The following is a 6,000-nucleotide window of genomic DNA, read 5'->3' as shown; positions in this document are numbered from 1 at the left end:
TGCGGAGAACACACTTCAAACACACACGGAGCCGTCAGAGATCAGGCTCATTGTTTGTGCCACATTGAGCTCTGATCACACATCCACTGCCCGCACTAGCCAGGCTCCATGCCAAAGGTCTGTCCCTTCTGTGGGCTTTGAGGATAGACAGGCCGGTGTAGATGCTCTAACCTTTAGTGACCTATTTACAAGATTTTGCAAAAATCATGCAACTTCAAATTCATGCAAAAATACTTTAGACTTGATGTGGTTGTGTTGCCTTGATTATGTCTTGATTCTTTACAAGTGTGTGTGTGTGTGTGTGTGTGTGTGTGTGTGTGTGTGTGTGTGTGTGTGTGTGTGTGTGTGTGTGTGTGTGTGTGTGTGTGTGTATATGTGTGTTCATGCGTGCGTGCGTGCGTGTGTGTGTGTGTGTGTCTGTGTGCGTGTGCGTGTCCGTGTGTGTGCATGCAGGGTTATGCTTTAGTGACTAATATCCCGACTGCCATTGCAGTGCTTTGGAAATGTCCCAGAGCTAACCCACCATCCAAAAAACGAGGTGTAAGTTTAGACTTGTCTGGCTCAATTACTGTACAAGACATTTCAATTTGCACATGCATTTACAGAAAGGTCTCTGCTAAGCTGATTTGAGGGAAAAATGAAAACAAGGTCTATAACTGTGCCTGTGAACCTTTAGTTCTGAAATGATTGATTGCTTCATGACTGCTCCATCTGTGTGTTTGTAGTGTGTCCTCCGCAAAAAGACAAACAAACCATCAATGAGCCATGGCCTTCTGGTGCACTAGCTCCCCCTCCTAACCTGAGCTTCTGGTTCTCAAAACGTCTGATTCTCTTCTGGGATGGTCCGCTTGAGGACTCTGTGTTTGTACTTATAGTGTTAGTTATAGTGCTGTCAAATCCTATATCAACCTAAATATACCCTAGGCTATTGCAACCTTTGTTTCGCCACTTCTTTTCTTGCATGAGAAAGGCTGTGCCAGTTTAAACCATAAAATGTCCCTGCATAATGATGAATAAATATGATTAATTACTAAACAAATACCCCAAAACCATTTATACTCACATAGTTAATAATAATAACAATAACAGTGCTCCCATTCCCCCCGAAAAGAGGCGTCGAAAGAGAGAGAGCACAGCGACTTGAGTTTGATTTGCAGTAAAAGCAGAGGAGGTAAACAATAATGTCATTTGTCAATTCCAATCCATCCAAGAATAGCAGAATAATAGTAAAACTAAAATCCTGCCTTAAACTTAGTCAGGTTCAACTTGAATGGCATGAATTATCGCTTTACCAACATTAAGCATTCATTGTAAGTGCATAATCTTTGCACACAGACTTCAGTGCGGCCAAAGGACTTCAAAATGATGAAGAGGGAAGTTATTTGAAGAGCTAACAGCACTACACCAATTAGCTGAGCTGTTAATAAAATAAGAGGATTCTCCCCTTGTTATGTTGTCATCTGCAGGTTTTGGGAGCTCCCATTTTATATCAAATATATAATAAATATAGTGCTTTTATATAATCATCCTCCATACAAATTCCCCAGAAAATGGAGACATAAATTGGCCTAAGGGCTCACTTTCTTTATTTGATTCATTTTATACAATTGAATAGATTTCAACAAACAATGGAATTCATAGGCCAAACAAACTGAGGGGCTGGTATATTGGGCTTATGAAAATACTGTTTTCTGCCCTGCAAAATGTTATCTTTGATTGATCATATCTCCGGAATACTACAGTCTTTTTTCTTTCCTTTTCATGAAAGTTATAGTCTCTGGAGTTCTGGTGATTTGGTTTTGATGCCATTTGGGACTTCCCTGGACTGAGAGTACACACACAAGTATATAATATAGAGAGAGCCCACTGGTCCATCTACATTACATACATGTGTATGTGTGTGATTGTGTATGTGTGTCTGCGTGTGTCTGTGTGTGTGTCTGTGTTCACTCGCACACACACACACACACACACACACACACACACACACACACACACACACACGTATGTTATAGAGAACCCACTGGTCCATCTACATTACATACATGTGTATGTGTGTGTGTGTGTGTGTGTGTGTGTGTGTGTGTGTGTGTGTGTGTGTGTGTGTGTGTGTGTGTGTGTGTGTGTGTGTGTGTGTGTGGGTGTGGATGTGGGTGTGTAGGTGTGTGTGTGTGTGTGTGTGTGTGTGTGTGTGTGTGTGTCTGTGTTCTCTCACACACACACACACACACGTATGTTACAGAGAGCCCACTGGTTCAGCTGTATGATATACGTGTGTGTTTCCTCTCAGCGGGTCACACCATGTGTTTTGAAGGGACATACGATGTTGCACATACCTACCTGGCCCATCACCGGTCTGCTGTTTCCTCCTCCAGCCGCTATCATCACCCAGAGACATGAGGGACAAGCGGCACCCATCTATATTGGTGCTGCTATAATGGATACGACGGTGGGTCCACTGCCCACAGGACCATGATTACATGGTGCAGGGACTCTAACCAACCCTCATTAGATTGATTGTCGTGACACGCTCAGTGTTTTTCATTGCCATAGATCCTAACTAACCAGCAACCATCAGAAGAGCCACGTCACTAGAGGTCAGAGGTGAAGCTGTGTTAGTGTATCTGCCATATTATTAATTGATGATATGATGATCAATGCAGTGCTTCAAGGCAGGGGGCGGATGCATGGTGGTGTTCTCTTGTGAGTCAGATTGCTTCGAGAAGAGTCCCCTCTTACGGAAGATGGAAACGAAGAGCATGGTTTCTATAAGTGAACTTGAAGAATTATTGATAATATTGATTGATAATAACAGATGGTTATATGGTCCCTTCTAGCCTTAGATAGATGAGGTGTAAATTAAGGAGCTTTAACCATTATTTGGACCTATGACAGTATGAGAGGCTATGATGAAGGCAATATCGGCAATTTGCTCAGCAATTCTCCATGCAGGCCACATTTTAACAAACATTAGAGGTAGGCTGGTGTCTTTTCTTGTTTTTCTTTCTGCTAAAAATACATTTGTTAAAGTATTGTGTAAAGATAGACAGCAGGTGAAAGGAGTCTTCTCTGCTAAAAACCTGCCTTATGTCTCAGAACACATTATACTACACGGACATGTTGGAGTTTGCTATGGTCAGCAGACCCTTGGGACCAGGAAGGCCATCCTAGTTTAGCTGTCAAGAACCAATGAGGCAGAGGTGGTTAACCAGGTCCTTACTCGTTCACCTCGGCCTGACTGTGGCTGAACAAAGATGTAGGATCTTACTTTATATGCATGATACTCATCCATCAAATAAGGGATCGTACTGTCGTTTTGGAAACCCAAAAAATAAGGCCTCCAGACTGGAGACCATGCTACGCTATAAAGGTCAGGGTCTAGCCCCATGACGACCACAGGTCACCATGAGGACCAGGGGTCACCATGAGGACCTCCTCCTCACCCAGACCACCATTGGAGTGGATTAGGTGTATTTACTAATACATTGCCACTCTAATATACAGTTGACTAGAGTTACAAAACATTAATCCTCTGACGTCATCTTTTCGTGTCACTAAACTAGCCCCATTTCTGAATCTCAGTAATTGTACGCAAGCAGTGTCGAAGACTTTGGAATGAATTGAAATGCAAGAAGGTTCTGTTTTTCCTTTTCCAATTGCACATTTTCAATTAAAGGTGCTGTAGGTAATATTGAAGAGCTATTATTTGGGTTCAATCTTCAGTAAAGGCAGAGCCATCTGTCAACTGTTATGGAGTGGAATGTGCTCAGGGAATATGTGGAGCGCGTCCACCGGCCTCTGAATGAAACCTTTTGGATTTGAGACCATGTCTTACCAAGCAGGTGTCATCTCTTGAAACACATGGGGAGGGAGGGAGCAGAGTGGGAGGAGCTTCTTCAGTAGGAGACACAGCATTCCACTGAGGACACCATTCCACCACTTTAAATGTGTTTTCAAGGTTACCTGGGAAGATATTATCGCTGCAAACACATTTGCGGTTGTAGCAGAAAGAATGTTTGACCACATTAAGATTTCCAATGCAATGAATCAGATATCCATTTTAACATTGAAAATCAAAATGTACAGGGGAACAATGGTGTCCTTTGTGAAACCCTATTTTGTTCAGTTTTCTACTCCACATAATTGAGTTAGCGACGCAGAAGTAATTTGCTCTTTTCTCAGTTGGGTTGCGTGTTATGCCACTAGTTAGCAATTAGCTCTGCCCACACAGTGTTAATTGTTCATTGGTAATGAATAGGATGCTGTTGGTATGTTGCCAACATGGCTTTACAAAAATAGAGAGACACAAGGGAGACCCATGAAGATGTTGTTCCCCCCGAATCATCTCTCTCTGATTGCAGACGGAGGTCTTAGTTAAACAATGAGGAGCAATGATGGCGTTAAGAGGGAGGAAGGAACAGCAGAAGGCCGGGTTTAAGATACTGTGCTCCGTATGATTACACTCTCCTTGCATGTCTAATGCTAGGATGTACATATGCAACGCTACATACATTTGATATGTTGATCATATATCTGTATATTGAGATATTATGATATGCTATACATCCAATTATTTGAACACAGAGCCCACCCATTGGATCCTAACTGGAGATGTTAGTTGTGAGTGCGTGTAGTACTGTTTTTTCAGGAGGTTCAACAGATATAGTTGTTAGTATGGGTAGTACTGGTTTGGGGGGGGGGGGGGGGCAGCCAGACTCCACCTCACCTCCGCACAGCTCCTTGTTGCGGGCAGACTCAATAGGAAATGGCTGCTGGAGCGTAGGCGGATGAAAAGCGTTTTTTCTCAACCTCATAATCCAAATGCCTTTTGAACGACTGTGACTCTCAGTTCTGAGGTGAAAGGCCTACGCTTCGACCGGTTTGAAGAGTCATTGAGTACATTAAAGCAGCAATAAAGAAATGGCTGTGAGTACCCCTGGACTACTGTACTGCTGCAGAGGGCAGAAGGTGGGGTACGTTCTCCTGGACTGCTGAACGACGACAAAGGACAATCCTAGTGCCCATGAATTCTCCACCGCTGCGCTCATCCATGTTGGTGGGGGTAGCCTTTTTGGCTCAGCTGTAGCAGTGAAGCCAGATGATATATCTTCCACCCGATCGCAATGTGTGCGAATAATGTTTCACAGATCTATGCAACCATCTTTTCAATGGTTCGTTATAATGGAATCATGAGTAAAGAGAATAATAGATCTATGCGTGAAACATATTCAAACATATTTCCCTTGTCATATGGGGCCGGAGGAGCCAATGAAAAAACAATCTGCTCTCGTTTGCATTCAGTCTACCATGTATGGGATTCTTTTTAACCAGGTAGTTCATTAAATACGCTACTAATCCTAATTTCCTGTTTGGGATTCGTTCCCAGCAAGGGTTTTTTTCAGGCCTTCAACGTGTTAATGGACTGGAAATGAAGAGGAAGGTGTTCCTTAACAGTTAGGCTAAATATATTTGGGGTAGGCCTACTTTTGCTGTGAACGGAGAGACATCAGTGCTCTGGAGCAGAAATGGTTGATCCTGTCTCCTTTGTCCTTAGTGGCTGCCTGCATGTGAATGGATTCTCTTAAAGGTCGCTATACCATTCATTTCATTCTGGTTCATGGATGTTGGTAAAATCGAGTTGTTTTTTACAAAAGCCCTGCTTCTAACATAAAACATCCAAACAGAACGTTTTTGTGTGTGAGTGTGTTTGTGTGTGTGTGTGTGTGTGTGTGTGTGTGTGTGTGTGTGTGTGTGTGTGTGTGTGTGTGTGTGTGTGTGTGTGTGTGTGTGTGTGTGTGTGTGTGTGTGTGTGTGTGTGTGTGTGTGTGTGTGTGTTCTACTACTTGTATTACTGTAAGTGTAATTGGCTGCCGTGGCTATGTATGGAAGCCCGTTTCCGCCACGTAAAAGAAAAAAAATGCAGGTCACAACTCATTATTTTGAGATAGTATCTCATTATTTTGAGATAGTATCTCGTTATTTTGAGATACTATCTCATTA

Source organism: Gadus chalcogrammus, chromosome 22 (genome assembly GCF_026213295.1).
Source record: "Gadus chalcogrammus isolate NIFS_2021 chromosome 22, NIFS_Gcha_1.0, whole genome shotgun sequence".
NCBI lineage: Eukaryota > Metazoa > Chordata > Actinopteri > Gadiformes > Gadidae > Gadus > Gadus chalcogrammus.
This window is presented reverse-complemented; position numbering follows the sequence as displayed.